The 15,934-nt window shown below is 46.8% G+C and overlaps 1 protein-coding gene across 1 annotated transcript in view; it reads left to right on the top strand.

Annotated features, from left to right (window-relative positions):
* Window positions 1–5,710: 5,710 nt before the first annotated feature.
* The window catches only part of BRD4 (bromodomain containing 4), a 97,951-nt gene continuing 87,727 nt past the window's right edge, over window positions 5,711–15,934 (top strand). The window contains exon 1 of the mRNA XM_066271323.1: window positions 5,711–5,925. The gene's annotated coding sequence lies outside the window, so the exon portion shown is untranslated. The remainder of the gene's footprint in view (window positions 5,926–15,934) is intronic.

A 15,934-nucleotide genomic window follows, 5' to 3' on the forward strand; every position in this document is an offset into this window, starting at 1 on the left:
TACTGAGCCAACTGGCCAGGGCCAATAATGAGATATTTTACATGTCTTTTCATACTAAATCTTTGAAATGCAGTCTGTATTTTACACTTGCAGCACAACTCAACTTGGGCCAGCTGTATTCAAGCACTCAATAGCCACATGTGGCCAGTGGCTATCAGACACTACAGGTATAAATGCATCAAAGTGGTTAGTCTGGTGGGGAAGGAAGACAGGAAGATGCTTTATTTTTCCTTCATATTATTTTATATTGTAAAATTAAAATGGTTTCATGTATTACTTTATTAAAAATAAATAGCCTGACCTGTGGTGGCACAGTGGATAAAGTATCAACCTGGAAATGCTGAAACCCTGGGCTTGCCTGGTCAAGGCACATATGGGAGTTGATGCTTCCAGCTCCTCCCCCCTGTCTCTCTCTCCTCTCTAAAAATGAATAAATAAAAATTAAATTTAAAAATAAATAAATAAATAAATAACACCGCCTGACCAGGTGGTGGTGCAGTAGATAGAGCATTGGGCTGGGATGCAGAGGACCCAGGTTCGAGACCCCGAGGTTGCCAGCTTGAGCGTGGGCTCATCTGGTTTGAGCAAAAGCTCACCAGCTTGGACCCAAGGTCGCTGGCTCGAGCAAGGGGTTGCTCAGTCTGCTGAAGGCCCACGGTCAAGGCACATATGAGAAAGCAATCAATGAACAACTAAGGTGTCGCAACGAAAAACTGATTGATGCTTTTTATCTCTTTCTGTTCCTGTCTGTCCCTGTCTATCCCTCTCTCTGACTCTCTCTCTCTCTCTGTCCTTGTAAACAATAACTAACTAACTAAATAAATAAATAACACCAGTCAGAATTATATTGCATTGTAGCAGGAATTAGCTGTAAACAGAGGCTAACAGACATCCAGACAACTTGATAGAGGAAGTAAGATTTATCAATAGCTGGCAGAGTATGTGAGGATAGTAGTATCAAGAATACGAGCTCCCCGAAGTTAGATTTCTTACCTCTTATATACCTTTTCAGCTTTAGCTTTCACATGATAATTGCCTGATTTCTTTGACTTATTTGTTTGCAGACCTACATGATTTTTGTGTCTCTTGGAGAGGACGGTTATGAGAGGAGGTTCAAACCATTTGTCCTTGACTATTCATATAATCTATTCTTGCTGGTGCTGTAAGTTTATTTCATAGAACTGATAATTAGAACCACAGCTGTGGTTTCCCACTTTTCAACTTTCTGTCAGCCCTTCCTCCTTCAGTCCGAAATGCTAAGGTCACTGGCTTGAGCATAAGATCACTGACATTGCAGGCCGCTCTCTCCTGCATTCTTCTGGTTTCTCCTCTCTTAGCATATTACTTCATATTTCATTTCTTTTTTTTTTAACACAGAGAGAGAGGGATAGATAGGGACAGACAGACAGGAACGGAGAGAGATGAGAAGCATCAGTTATTAGTTTTTCATTGCGACACCTTAGTTGTTCATTGATTGCTTTCTCATATGTGCCTTGACTGTGGGCCTTCAGCAGACTGAGTAACCCTTGAGCCAGGGACTTTGGGTTCAAGCTGGTGAGCTTTGCTCAAACCAAATGAGCCTGTGCTCAAGCTGGCGACCTCGGGGTCTCGAACCTGGGTCCTTCCGCATCCCAGTCTGATGCTCTATCCATTGCGCCACCGCCTGGTCAGGCTCATTTCTTTCTTTCATTCTTTTTTTTCAAAAGAACACATTTTATTTGAAATTTTCAATTTAAATTATTATACATAAAGACAGAAACAATCTTAGATAAAATTCCTATTAGATCAGGCTCATTTCTTAATGTTTCTATTAATCCTTTCTGGGTTTTAATATTGAACACACAGTAATAAGGAAAAGGGAAAAAGAGCTATCCAATTGTGAACCATTAAGTAATGATACTATTAAACTGATTCAACTGGATAAATGTTTTCTGACCTTGAGCTATCTGTGAGGAGTTAGACTATGCACTATAAAAGAAAAAAATGAATGAGACATCCTAAAAGATTTTTGGAGACAGCTTTTGGAACTCTTTTACAGCATCCATATATTCTCTTCAGGTTGGATTTGCTTTCAAGTAATAGCCAAAAGCCCTCCAGTTGAGTGCAGTAAAAATCAAGCTAAATACTTAATGGTTTTGTCTAAAACAAACTGACTGTAGAGTCAAAGGAAAGAATTTATTGTTTAACTTGCAAACTGGGAGTTCCAAATTACTTCCAAAGACATTTATTGTCTGCAACAATTAAGTGGATAATGCAACAATTAAGGCAGCTTAAAATGGATACATTCTGGTTTTCTTTCTTTCTTTTTTTTCTTCTCTAAGTGACAGGAGAGGAGATAGAGACTTCCAAATGCACTGGACTGGGATCGGAGGCAGAGGCTCCACAGAGCCATCCTTGGACCCGGGCAGACGCACTCAAACCAATTGAGCTATGGCTGCAGGAGAGGAATAGAGAGGAAAGGGAGAGGGGGAGGGGTGGAGAAGCAGATGGTCACTTCTCTTGTGTGCCCTGACCAGGAATCTAACCCAGGACATCCACATGCCGGGGTGATGCTCTACTGCTAAGCCAATCAGCCAGGGCTCTGATTTTCTTTTCTTTTTTTATTGTTGGGTATTTTTTTTTTTTTTTTGTATTTTTCTGAAGTTGGAAATGGGGAGGCAGTCAGACAGACTCCCGCATGCGCCCAACCGGGATCCACCCAGCATGCCCACCAGGGGGCGATGCTCTGCCCATCTGGGGCGTTGTTCTGTTGCATCCAGAGCCATTCTAGCACCTGAGGCAGAGGCCATACAGCCATCCTCAGCGCCCAGGCAACTTTGCTCCAATGGAGCCTTGGCCGCAGGAGGGGAAGAGAGAGACAGAGAGGAAGGAATGGGGGAGGGATGGAGAAGCAGATGGGTGCTTCTCCTGTGTGCCCTGGCTGGGAATCGAACCCGGGACTCCTGCACGCCAGGCCGACGCTCTACCACTGAGCCAACCGGCCAGGGCATCTTTTCTTTTTTTAAAAAAAGTTGTTGCATGCCTGACCAGGTGGTGGCACAGTGGGTAGAGTGTTGGACTGGGACACAGAGGACCCAGGTTCAAAACACTGAAGTCACCAGCTTGAGCGTGGGCTCATCTGGTTTGAGCAAGGCTCACCATCTTGAGCCCAAGGTCACTGGCTTGAGCAAGGGGTCACTCGGTCTGCTGTAGCCTCCCCAACAGGCACATATGAGAAAGCAATCAATGAACAAGGTGTTGCAACGGAGAGTTGATGCTTCTCATCTCTCTCCCTTCCCGTTTGTCCCTATCTGTCCTTCCATTTCTCTCTCTGTCTCTGTTTAAAAGAAAATTGTAAAAAAGTTGTTTATGTTCACTTAGCCCTTTGTACCTTCCTATTCTTTTCCTATTTCCAACCACCTTCTGCAAATAGTCCAGTGTGCAAATTTAGGGGCCAGAAGATATTCACAAATTTCAGTATTCTGTAATACAGAATTAGAAGAAAGCTTACAAATGAACCAATTACTATTACTGCCTTTATTTTTTACACCTAATAATTTATCTCATGCTTTGTTAAAGGATAAAATGAAGTCTTTACTGTGGTGAAGACTCATCAGTGATGTATGATGCCTTCGGTGAAGAGTGAGCAAACACCATGATAGAGCCTGACCAGGCGGTGGCGCAGTGGATAGAGTGCCAGACTGGGATGTGGAAGACCCAGGTTCGAGACCCCGAGGTCGCCAGCTTGAGTGTGGACTTATCTGGCTTGAGTAAAAAGCTCACCAGCTTAGACCCAAGGTCGCTGGCTTGAACAAGGGGTTACTCAGTCTGCTGAAGGCCCGAGGTCAAGGCATATATGAGAAAGCAATCAATGAACAACTAAGGTGTCGCAACAAAAAACTGATGATTGATGCTTCTCATCTCTCTCCGTTCCTGTCTGTCCCTATCTATCCCTCTCTCTCTTTTTTTTTATAAAGATTTTATTTAGCCTGACCAGGCAGTGGCGCAGTGGATAGAGCATCGGACTGGGATGCAGAGGACCCAGGTTCGAGAACCCGAGGTCGCCAGCTTGAGCGCGGGCTCATCTGGTTTGAGCAAAAGCCCACCAGCTTGAACCCAAGGTCGCTGGCTCCAGCAAGGGGCTACTTGGTGTGCTGAAGGCTCGTGGTCAAGGCACATATGAGAAAGCAATCAATGAACAACTAAGGTGTTGCAACGCGCAATGAAAAACTAATGATTGATGCTTCTCATCTCTCTCCATTCCTGTCTGTCTGTCCTTGTCTATCTCTCTCTCTGACTCATTCTCTGTCTCTGTAAAAAAAAAAAATATATTTATTCATTATAGAGAGGGGAGAGAGAGAGAGAAAGAGAAGGGGGAGGAGCAGGAAGCATCAACTCCCATATGTGCCTTGACCAGGCAAGCCTAGGGTTTTGAACCAGCAACCTCAGCATTTCCAGGTTGACGCTTTATCCACTGCGCCACCACAGGTCAGGCTCTCTTTTTAAGAAAAAACAAAAAAACCCACCCTGATAGACATAAAACTATCCTAGTATATTCTGAAAAAAGGTGCAATCAAGAAAAATTTTCATTATCTAGAATTTTTAGAATAACTTGAGTCTCCTATTTTTAAAAGATGGGGCTAAAAATGCCAAGAGTAAAGATAAGAACAAAAGGGAAAGGAGGTTATGTTTTTCCTTTGAAAAATTTCACAAAACCATCATTTTAAGCTGCAAGTGACCTAAACTTAATCTTCTTATTTAATGGAGCTGATTTGTGGTTTGAGTCTTGAGGACCAGGAGGTGAACTGGGGGACAACTGGAAGGAGAGTGCCCTAGGCCCAGAGTCCAGCACCTTCCAGTCTACATCTTCAAAAATGGTTTGTTCTTTTTTTTAGATTTTACTTGATTTTTAGAAAGGGGAGAGAGAGAGAGAGAGAGAGAGAGAGAGAGGAAGGAGCAGGAAGTACCAACTCGTAATAATTCCTTTTCATATGTGCCTTGACCAGGCAAGCCCAGGGTTTCCAGCTGGCGACCTCAGCGTTCCAGGTCGAGGTTTTATCTACTGTGGCACCACGGGTCAGGCTTTTTTTTTTCATCCAAAAAAAATTTTTTAATGATTTTATTTATTGACTTTAAGAGAGAGGGGAGAGGAAGAAAAAAGAGAAAAGGGAGAGAAGGCGAGTACTAGCTAGCTAAGAAAGCCGTCACCTCGGCCTTGTTGACAACGTCCTCAACTCTCCCTCACCTGCCGGCGCCCCCGGCGCTGCTCTCTAGCCTTAGCGGCTCAGCACCTCCCAACTCCTCCCACACCCTTCAGGCTCCCCTCCGAGGAGACAGGTTCCCTTAAGACAGATGTCTCTCCTCACCCGCCTTCCTCTTTGAGGACTGATCATCTGACCCTTCTTAAATTCTGGACCTCTCTCTGACTTCAGATCTTTCTCCTGAAGCGCAGCCTTCAGTCTCCTCTCGTTCCCCTCCCTCAGTCTGAAGAATCTTCGTCCTCGGTGAGCGAGGTCCCCTCAACCCCCTCCCTCGGTCTTCGGGAGTCTCTGCCCTCTAGTTGAAGAGTTCCCTTGCTCGTTCTAAAAGGTGCCTCGCAGCTCCACATATCCATCTAGCACTTCGCAGTGTCGGGCTTCCCGGAGCTCGCTCGCGCCTGGGGCGGTCTTGGGGGCGCGCACGCCGGGCGGCGGCGACGCTGGACCGCGCGCGCAGCGTACGCGGTGACGTCAGTGCGCTGGCGGCGGCGGCGGCGGCGGCGGCCGGGCTGTTTGTTCTGCTCTCCCGCAGCCGAGGAGCTGAAGCCGTGGCTGTGAAGGTGGCGGTTGCCCCGGCGAGTAGGGCCAGTGAGTGTGGCGGAGCGACGGGTGGGCACCGGCGCTGCAAAGTAACCCGGGGAGGAGGCTGCGGCGGCCAGCGGAGGCGGCGTGCGGCCTAGCGTCTCAGGTGAGGACCGGTGCCCTTTAGGGCGGCAGGCGGCGCGGGGCGGCCGGCGAGGGCTCACTGAGCGGCCCGCGTCACCTGCATTGCGTAACGGGGCCACTGCGCCAGCTCCGACGCCGTCGGCGCTGCGCGAGGGTGGTGAGGTTGGGGCGACGCGGGCTCGGGCCTGTGGGCCTCCCGCGTCCCCGCGCCACTCGTGCCGGGGTTGCTTGCGCCGCTGGCGTCAGGGCATCGGACCGCTTGCTCGCTGGGTCGTTGGCGCCGCCGCCCCGTGTTCGAGTTGGCCAGCTGGGCGAAGGCGCGGGGCGCGGGCGGGGCGGCCGGCCGGCCGGCCGGGGGCCGCCGGGGGGGCGGGCCGAGTAGCCCGGCACTTCCTGCCGCCGCCATTTTGTGAAGTGAGGAGGAGGAGGAGGAGGAGGAGGAGGAAGCGGTCGCTGCGGGGCCCGCGGCTCACCCGGCCAGGGTAAGTCCGGTCCCGGCGTGGTGGCCGCGGCGCCGCAGTCCCCGGGGCGGGCTCGGCTTCAGCTCACGTGGGCTGGGCCTTGCGCGCTCTTTCGCCACCTCGGCGTCTTGATCTTTCTGCCCGGCCTAGGGCAGCGCGCCCCCTTCCTCGTTTCCTCACCTTCCCGAGTGTCCTAGGAGCTCTGCAGGAACGCGGCTGTTCCCTAGGAGGAGTCTACCGCTGCACGCCTGCTATGGGGGCTAGCTTGGACCCCTTTACCCAACTTCTCCTAGCCTGGCAGCCTCTCGCTGGGCGCTTTGTTTTGCTCGATCGGTGCTTGTCGTCCTTGCCTTGTTGTGCGAGGTGGTGGTTTGGGATGAGGATTTAATGAAGTTGTGATTCAGCGAAATGAAATAATTCTTCCAAAAAAATATAGAACAAAACGGAAATAGCACAGCTTTACCCGCCTGAGACGTCCCCAAGGCCTGGCCTTGGACGAAAATGGGAAATCCCACTTTGATTTAGTGGACAGTGTTCGGGTCGGTGGCTGAGTCATGTGCTTTTGCTGTGTGGCTGGCTGACCTTTCTTTTATTCAAGACCACGCATTGTTATTTGAAGTGTTTTTATTTAGCTATTAACTCATTTAATAATTCTTAGAACTTGGTGGGGTTTTATGATGGTCTTGGTCATTCGATTCATATTTACCAGTATATTGGGTGCAAGAAATGACCCCTTAGAGCCTGTGCCTCATAAGAGTTGAAGTGTCTTCGCTTACCTTTGAGAGGGCTCTAGCCGACCATATTTACAAAAACCCAGTTTCAGTGTACCTCTAAGCCAGTGGCTCTTTAGTGCTATAATGGTTGGGAGATTTTCATGAATGAGGCTGTCAGGTTCCTTGTGAGTCTTGGGAATTACTCTACAGTATTTATGAATATGCTTTCAATTTCAAGAAGGTTTAGGATGGCAGTTTTATTATCTTGCCATTAATTTAGTAAAACTTTTTTGTTTAATTTGGGTAGGGGTTTTTTCCAGTTAGGCATTGTAGATAACCAAACCTTTCTCTCCAAAAGCTTCAACCTGGGGCAAATAAAAGTCTCCTGTTTTCCTTTGACCAAATAGAGAAGGAAAAGCCACATCTGAGGCAAAGTGCATCCCCTATTCCCCTCATCTTGGTAGGAAACATAGTATCTAAGGAAGGGCTCAAGCTGTGAAGTAAAATTAGTAAGTCTTAGACATTGTTTCCAAAAGTTACCTTTTTGAGCCAGTTGTGATCTTTGTGCTAAATTGTGCTTTTACTTTTGGAGGGGGGGAATACTTTCATTTTATTGACTACCTTGAGATTTACAGATTAGGAGGAGATTGTGGAGGCTTCTTTTTTTCTTAATTTAAAGGCTTTTTTTTTTTTAAATTATTTATTTATTTATTTATTTTTACAGAGGCAGAGATAGACAGGGACAGACAGACAGGAACGGAGAGAGATGAGAAGCATCAATCATCAGTTTCTCGTTGCGCGTTGCGACTTCTTAGTTGTTCATTGATTGCTTTCTCACATGTGCCTTGACCGCGGGCCTTCAGCAGACCGAGTAACCCCCTGCTGGAGCCAGCGACCTTGGGTCCAAGCTGGTGAGCTCTTTGCTCAAGCCATATGAGCCCGCGCTCAAGCTGGCCACCTCGGGGTCTCGAACCTGGGTCCTTCCGCATCCCAGTCCGACGCTCTATCCACTGCGCCACCACCTGGTCAGGCTTTTTTTTCTTAATTTAAAGGAAGAACCATTTGATGCCTCAGTGATTTCAAGAAGACTGGGCTGTTAAATTTTCTGACAATCCACTGTCATAGTCTGTCAAAATTATGTGCATGTAGAATGTTTTGATTTTTATTTTGAATAAACTTGTGAAGTACATCATGTTTTTATGTTACTGGTAAATTTGTAAAAGAAAAGCTTGTCATTGAGAACTGCTGCTAACATTTCATAAATCCATGCTGAAATTTAATTCGTGAGACATGAGTTTGTAAAAATACAATTTTCTTAAATTGTTTATTTTTTACTAGACTGTAACTTCTATGACAGCAGGGTTTTGTTTGCTTTGCTTTGCCTATTTTTATTCTCTATTGTATCCTCAATGCCTAGAATGGCACCTAAAACATTCTGAGTGAATAAACTGGAGAGATAATTGAGCAAGAATTTGGCATGTCCATAATACCAACTGCAAATAATTTCTCTTAATAAAATATTGTTAACAGGGGACATAATTGGTCAGTAGTAATGTACAAGAAATGGGAATTTTATGTATTTTAAACTTTACTTACTGATTTTAGAGAGAGAAAGGGAAGGAGAGAGACAGAGATATACATCAATCTGTTCTTCTATGTGCCCAGATCTGGGATCAAAACTGCAACCTTTTCCTATTGGGACCACACTTAACCAACCGAGCTATCTGGCCATCACTAAGAAATGCGAATTTTCACTAAGATAACATAAAGCTCTCTAGGAACTGCAGTAGATTTATAATAGTCCAGGCAGAGTGGCATGCAATTGCTTCTGTGCACTGTCTACTGTATATTTCCCACCTAGCAGTTTGAAAGGTGATGAGTGGGTCTAGGCTGTGGTTCAACCCTGACCTGGGTAGTGTTTTAAGAGGGCAGTGAAGTGTTTATAATAAACAGGTATTGGTAGCATTTCTTTTTCTTTTTAATTTTATTTATTTTGTGACAGAGAGGGACAGATAGGAAGGGAGAGAAATGAGAAGCATCAACTCTTTGTTGTGGCACCTTAGTTGTTCGTTGATTGCCTTCTTATATGTGCCTTGACTGGGGGGCTACAGCAGACTGAGTGACCCCTTGCTTGAGCCAGCGACCTTGGGCTCAAGCTAGTGAGCCTTGCTCAAACCAGATGAGCATGCACTTAAGCTGGCGACTTCAGGGTTTTGAACCTGCGTCCTCTGCATCCCAGTCAGACGCTCTATCCAGTGCGCCACCGTCCGGTCAGGCGGTAGCATTTCTTATTGTGAATCTCATGTTAATAAAAACTTGATTTACAAAAAAGCACATCTTTTTAATATTCTGACTTCATATGTAATTGGCCAATCCATATCAGCCATTAGTTTCTGAACTCTTATGTACAAAGGAAGACAAGAAGATATTTACACAATGACTTTTTAAAGTTATTTTTTTAAAATTCATTTTAGAGAAGAGAGAGAGAGAAGGGGGGAGGAGCAGGAAGCATCAACTCCCATATGTGCCTTGACTGGACTGAGCCAGTGACCCCTTGCTCAAACCAGTGACCTTGTGGTTTAAGCTGGTGACCTTGGGGTTTTTTAGCTGAGTCCTCAGTGTCCCAGGTCAGTACTTTATCCACTGTACCACCAGCTGGTCAGGCTAGGGAGCAGATTTTTATTGTGAGGATTGAAACTGGAGAACTACATGGAATGTGGAACTAGGCTAGTGCGGGTGGGGTTGGGAGTAGAAGGAACTGGGCTGTAAGGAGTACACTATACCTGCCTTGGGCCAGTTGCATACCTCCCAATCCTCAGTTTCTCATATGTGAAATGGGATAATAGGTTTGGGCTCTAAGAACTTGAACCAGAATCTAGATTTTTATTTTTGTATTTTTCTGAACTTGGAAACGGGGAGGCAGTCAGACAGACTCCTGCATGTGCCCGACTGGGATCCACCCAGCATACCCACCAGGGGGCGATGCTCTGCCCATCTGGGGCGTAGCTCTGTTGCAACCAGAGCCATTCTAGCGCCTGAGGCAAAGGCCATAGAGCCATCCTCAGCGCCCGTGCCAACTTTGCTCCAATGGAGCCTTGGCTGCAGGAGGAGAAGAGAGACAGAGAGGAAGGAGAGGGGGAGGGGTGGAGAAGCAGATGGGTGCTTCTCCTGTGTGCCCTGGCCGGGAATTGAACCCAGGACTCCTGCACGCCAGGCTGACTCTCTACCACTGAGCCAACCGGCCAGGGCTAGAATCTAGATTTTAAGAGACAGTAATTCTTAGTATGTTCCTTCTACCAACCCCATTATCACCACTTTAACCTGTCAGATAAAAACAAATTCTCACTTAAAAACAACTCCATCTCTCACTTTAAATCACCTCCTCCACTGGTCTCCACTCACAGCTCACTTGGAGGAAGACACACGTAGAGGGGGCCTGAAAAGCACCTAGTTTATCTTGGTGTAAGCTAGTGCACTTTCCTTAAGTGCGCTAGCTAGTGCTGAGTTGGCCCTCAGCAGCTCAACTCTTACCCAGGTACCTAATCCCACTTCAATTCATTTTTTTAAAGATTTTATTTATTCATTTTAGAAAGAAGAGAAAGAGAGCAGGGTGGGAGGAACAGGAAGCATTAACTTCCATATGTGCCTTGACCAGGCAAGCCCAGGGTTTTGAACCAGCGACCTCAGCATTTCCAGGTTAATGCATTATTCACTGTGCCACCACAGGTCAGGCAGGCCCCACTTCAGTTCTTGGCCATGGTCAATGACAACAAGTAACCCTGAGAGGGCACCACCTCATTTTACCCTCAGCTGAAAAATTTGTAAATGAAGTTTGGAGAAGGTGAGTGACAGTCTGAAGGTCACAGAATAGACAGCAGGGCCAGGATTCAAACTGTGTGTAAGTGTGCAGCACTGGTGGTATCAGTCTTTGCAGCAGGCCAGAAAAAAATGCTACAGAATTGGACAAGAGGCCACTCAAGCCCTCCTCACCATCGCCAGAGCATTTAGGTTAACACTGAACTACTAGTGTATGGTCAGGAATTCAGGAAACAAAGTCCAGCTCTGGTCAGGAGAGAGTAGAAAGGTCGAAGAGCAAGATCTTCAGACATTTCTACTTCTCAGAACAAACTCAAGATAACATTTTGCTTTTATGTAATTGTTATTTGAGGGTGGGGGAGATGTTAAAAACCTCACCCCCTCACCCTTATAAATACTGTCAAGCTGTGATCAGAGAAACAAATCCATGGAACTCATCTAGAAAAGTAATTTGTAACAAGTTTTCAAATATGCATATCCTTTGGTCTAGCAATTCCCATTCTAGACATGAAAAAAAGAGAAAAATCACTTTTTTCTGAACTATGGGTAATGAAATGAATTCAGTAGGTTGCAGTTGTTACATAAGGGAAAAAAAGGAAATGTCAGAGGATGTCATTCATTCAAGAGTACTTTTTAAAAACTTTGATTTTATGTATTGTGTATATGATAAACTGCATTTCTTATTGCGGGTCATGTCAGAACAGTGTGAAATAACATTGTTTTAGGTATTACTCAGGTGGGTACTTTGATTTCCCTCCCTCTTTATTTTGCCATTTTGCAGTCTATTTATTTCTTCATCACCTGCCTAAGAGTGACCTTCTTGAATATGCTTTCTCGTAGCAGGTGAACTGCACTGATTTTTAGTTTATTTTTTTACTTGTACCCGCTGTTTACTAGAAGCTCTGGGGAGTGAGAGAGGTGTGGCGAAGGTGAGAAAGTATGTAGTGGTGGAGGTTCTCAGTAGTTTGCAACAGGTAAAACAAGGAGTAAATAGCCTGCCTAACCAGGCAGTGGTGCAGTGGATAGAGCATTGGCCTGGGATGCTGAGGACCCAGGTTCAAAACCCCAAGGTTACCGACTTGAGTGAGGGCTCGCCTGCTTGAGCGTGGGATCCTAGACATGACCCCATGGTCTCTGGCTTGAAGCCCAAAGTCACTGGCTTGAACAAGGGGCCGCTGACACCCTTCCCCAGCAAGGCACATATGAGAAAGCAATCCACAAACAAACTAATGTGCCGCAACTATGAATTGATGCTTCTCATCTCTCTCCCTTCCTGTCTCTTTCTCTCACACACACAAAAAATGTCTTTTAGGAAATGGCTGTATTGAATAGGTTTCTCTGGTATAAATAACAAGCATAAAACTACTTACAACAAGAGGAAATTTGTTGACTGATGTGTCAAGTTGACTGATGTGTCAAGAAGTCTGGAGTGGAGCTCCGGCACAGCTGAATCCAGGACTCCAACAGGGACATCAGAACTTGTTCTGTTTTTGATATCCTGATCTCAAGGTCAAGAATGAGTATTCCTGCCTGACCAGGTGGTAGCACAGTGTATAGAGGGTCTACCTGGGATGCTGGGGACCCAGATTTAAAACCCCAAGGTCGCTGGCTTGAGCCCAAAGTTGCTAGCTTGAGTAAGGGGTTAATGGCTTGGCTGGAGCCCTCCCAGTCAAGGCATGTATGAGAAAGCAATCAATAAACAACTAAGGTGCCTCAACTACAAGTTGATGCTTCTCATCTCTCTTCCTTCCTGTCCATCCCTCTCACTTTCTCTCTCTCTAGAAAAAGAAAAGAATACGTATTCCTCAGTAGTGCTCTGTGATGGCAGGAGAAGCTGGCTCAGATCATGTGCAGGATGGAATGCCACCTTTCCTCAAACATGGCACCTGTAGCCTATCTCTACCCTCCCTCTCCCCGCCAGTACCTCTATAGTAGCATCTTGCTCATAATGAGACATGCTAGATGGGATACTTTTGGGAGGGGGGTTGTAAGGGTTTTTTTGTTGTTGATGGAGGGAGGGAGAGAGAAGCATCAGCTTGTTGCTTCACTTAATTGTGTGTTGATTTTTTTGTGTGTGTGGGGCAGAGAGAGAGAGTCAGAGAGAGGGACAAATAGGGACAGACAGACAGGAAGGGAGAGAGATGAGAAACATCAATTCTTCGTTGCGGCTCTTTAGTTGTTCATTGATTGATTTCTCATATGTGCCTGACGGGGCTACAGCAGACCGAGTGACCCCTTGCTTGAGCCAGCGACCTTGGGCTCAAGCTGGCGACCTCAGGGTCTCGAACCTGGGTCCTCCACATCCCAGTCTGATGCTCTATCCACTGCACCACCGCCTGGTCAGGCCAGTTGTGTGTTGATTTTTTTCTTATATGTGCCTTCGCTATGGATTAGACCACTGACCTCAGGCTCACGTTGGCAACCTCAGTGTTCCAGGTTGATGTTCTGTTGACTATGCCACTACAGGTCAGGCTAAATGGAATATTTTATTGAACCATTTGTTTTTGTATTTTTCCGAAGTTAGAAGCAGTGAGGCAGTCAGACTCCCTCATGTGCCTGGCAGGATCCACCTGGCATGCCCACCAGGGGTTGATGCTCTGCCCATCTGGGGCGTTGCTCTGTTGCGGCCAGAGCCATTCTAGCACCTGAGTCGGAGGCCATGGAGCTATCCTCAGTGCCCAGGCCAACTTTGCTTCAGTGGAGCCTTGGCTGCGGGAGAGGAAGAGAGAGACAGAGAGGAAGGAGAGGGGAAGAGTGGTAAGGCAGTTGGGTGCTTCTCCTGTGTGCCCTGGCTGGGAATTGAACCTAGGACTTCCACATGCCAGGCCGACGCTCTACCGCTGAGCCAACTGGCCAGGGCTTGATCATCTGTTTTTTTGTTTTTTGTTTTGTTTTGTTTTGTTTTTAACAGAGACAATGAGTCAGAGAGAGGGATAGACAGGGACAGACAGACAGGAACGGAGAGAGATGAGAAGCATCAATCATTAGTTTTTCATTGCACGTTGCAACACCTTAGTTGTTCATTGATTGCTTTCTCTTATGTGCCTTGACCGCGGACCTTCAGCAGACAGAGCAACCCCTTGCTGGAGCCAGTAACCTTGGGTTCAAGCTGGTGGGCTTTTGCTCAAACCACATGAGCCGCGTTCAAGCTGGAGACCTCGGGGTCTCGAACCTGGGTCCTCTGCATCCCAGTCCGAGGCTCTATCCACTGCGCCACCGCCTGGTCAGGCTGTTTTTTATTGTAGAAGTAAAGTGTACCCCCTAACTTGAAGCAAGAAAATTTGGATGGCTTAAAGAAAGTAATTTTTCATACTAGGATGATGAATCAGAATTAGTTGAAGCCAGCTTAGACTAAGTTACTCAAGAAAAGGGTAAAATGAATATGGTTAAGAATGTGCGTATTTCTAATCCTGTGGAAGAGGAATAAATGAAAGACATGGTTTATTTTCCTAGATTCCAGCTATAGAAGGTGCTGCTATGGAGGCCCTGGGAGAAGTCACGCCAAGTTTCAAGAGTCTCTTGGGTGGGTGAGAGAGCTCGGGCTACCAGTGAAAGGGCCCAGTTTGGCCATAAGAACAGCCCTCAGGAGAGGTAAGATAGGCTAAGACCATCAAGATGCCCAGGGTGCCTGTACAGGTGGTTGCGCGGTGGATAAAGTGTCGACCTGGGACACTGAGGACCCAGGTTCGAAACCCCGAGGTCGCCAGCTTGAGCGTGGGCTCATCTGGCTTGAACACAGAGTCATTGGTTTGAGTGTGGGATCATAGACACCCATGGCTTAAGCAAGGGGTCATTGACTTGGCTGGAGCCCGTCCTCCACCACCATGTACGAGAAGCAATCAATGAACAACTGATGCTGCAATTAAGAGTTTCTCTTCCCGTCCTCCCTCCCTCCCCCCCCCCTCTAAAAAAAATAAAAAAGAGGAAGCAGCAGCACAGAGTAAGACTCAGATAAGAGACTGGCTAGATAAATTTCAGTAAATGCTTCCATGAATGAAATTTTAAGGGAGAACATTTCAGTAGACTGGATTCATCTTTGTCCATGCCTGCAAAAAGTACTGTCATTTTGCCATATGCTAAGCTGTTTCTATACTTAGGTTCTTTTAAAGTCTGCTAGTTGGCATTCCTCTAATATTATAGAAAGCTGCTTAGTTTCAATAATCAAAAACAAGTGTTAATAAGCGCTGCTAGAGTAATCATTTTCCGACAATGTTGGGCAGATAAAATATAGTATGCTCACTTTGTTAAAGATGGCGCTGCCACGTGGAAGCCTTGCGCCCAGGTGATTGCTTGGGATGGGCATGATTGTATTAATGTGTGTTGGGGGTGGGTTGTGGGCTGGCAGGATCCTTGTAGCCTGGGGCTTGGTTTTAGGGCTTAAGCCTTTCCCACCCTTTTTTTTTTTTTTTTTTGTATTTTTGTATTTTCTGAAGCTGGAAACGGGGAGAGACAGTCAGACAGACTCTCGCATGCGCCAGACCGGGATCCACCCGGCACGCCCACCAGGGGCGACGCTCTGCCCTTCCGGGGCGTCGCTGTGCCGCGACAAGAGCCACTCTAGCGCCTGGGGCAGAGGCCAAGGAGCCATCCCCAGGGCCCGGGCCATCTTTGCTCCAATGGAGCCTTGGCTGCGGGAGGGGAATAGAGAGAGAGGAAGGGGGGGTGGGGGTGGAGAAGCAAATGGGCGCTTCTCCTGTGTGCCCTGGCCGGGAATCGAACCCGGGTCCCCCGCACGCCAGGCCGACGCTCCACCGCTGAGCCAACCGGCCAGGGCTTTTCCCACCCTTTTTGATGTAGGGTGGTGCAGTTTCGTGAGGAATCCCATCATGCCTCAGATAAGTGACTTTGTATTAGAGACTTCCCTATTTGTTTTTTTGTTTTTTTTAATTTTTATTTATTAATTTTAGAGAGGAGAGACAGAGAGAGAGAGGAGATACAGAGAGAGAGAAGGGGGAGGAGCTGGAAGCATCAACTCCCATATGTGCCTTGACCAGGCAAGCCCAGGGTTTCGAACCGGCGACCTCAGCATTTCCAGGTAGAT

The sequence above is a fragment of the Saccopteryx bilineata genome, chromosome 1, assembly GCF_036850765.1.
Source record: "Saccopteryx bilineata isolate mSacBil1 chromosome 1, mSacBil1_pri_phased_curated, whole genome shotgun sequence".
Lineage (NCBI taxonomy): Eukaryota > Metazoa > Chordata > Mammalia > Chiroptera > Emballonuridae > Saccopteryx > Saccopteryx bilineata.